The sequence below is a fragment of the Sinocyclocheilus rhinocerous genome, unplaced genomic scaffold (assembly GCF_001515625.1).
Source record: "Sinocyclocheilus rhinocerous isolate Xijiao unplaced genomic scaffold, SAMN03320098_v1.1 scaffold2471, whole genome shotgun sequence".
Classification (NCBI taxonomy): Eukaryota; Metazoa; Chordata; class Actinopteri; order Cypriniformes; family Cyprinidae; genus Sinocyclocheilus; species Sinocyclocheilus rhinocerous.
The window spans coordinates 94,484-95,355 of NW_015661927.1; the positions used below are offsets into that span (position 1 = coordinate 94,484).

The 872-nt window shown below is 49.7% G+C and overlaps 1 protein-coding gene across 4 annotated transcripts in view; it reads right to left on the bottom strand.

Annotated features, from left to right (window-relative positions):
* LOC107726930 (cyclin-dependent kinase 14) overlaps nt 1-872 on the bottom strand; it is a 166,377-nt gene that overhangs the window by 87,462 nt on the left and 78,043 nt on the right. The window lies entirely within an intron of this gene.

The window sequence follows — 872 nt, forward strand, 5'->3', positions numbered from 1 at the left end:
GCCGATTTCTCGAAGAGGTCGAGGAAAGCCTCTGGATCGTCCTGTGGTCCCATTTTGTTCAGGGGCAGATGAGAGGGGCCGACGGTGGTCCTCGATGTCGGCCCTCCTGCCCGACCCTCCTGGTCCATCCAGCTCCGGAACAGCTCCTCCTGTTGCGCCTGCATCAGAGCGCGGAAACGACGTTCCTGGTCGTCCCGCATTTCCAACAACGCCTGACTGATGCGGCGGTGGAGGCCGGCGAGCGATTGGATCACTTCCGCAAACGGCGAACTTGGCGGTGACTGCATGATGGCAGTGGCTGGGCTTCTTCCTTCCCGGGTTTCGGCACCAGTGTAACGAGGTTCTTAGTAAGGAAGGAAGAAGTCGGAGTCAGCGTGACTGAGGCTCGTGGCAATTTATTATGGTTCCCTTGGCAACAGCAAACTCCAGGGCAATCACTGAAACGAGAAGCAGTTGAATGTCATTTTGCACTTGACCTACTTACTCACCGCTCGTCTCCGACCGCTCTCTCTCGCTGAAGACTCCGCTAAACCACACCCCCCTCGCCACAATCATTTTTATTTAATTTTTTTTATGAATTTGACCATGAAGATCCCAAACATGAAGTGAAGTTGGGATCACTTGGAAATCACATATAGTTTTAGTTTTAGTGGCAAATACTAGAATCTGTAGCTCTAATGTGATATAATGAATATGAGAAGAATGAAGCTGATGCTGTGAAAGTGCTGGATTGAGGGGAGTTACTAAAGATCAGTGAAGTCAACAAATCAGATGTTCCTGCAGGTTATTGGGTGAAATGTGGAGCTGATGAGTTTTGATTTCTGTTTTCTGTAGAGTTTCCAGTCTCTCTCAGCACCTCCTGAATCTACAGA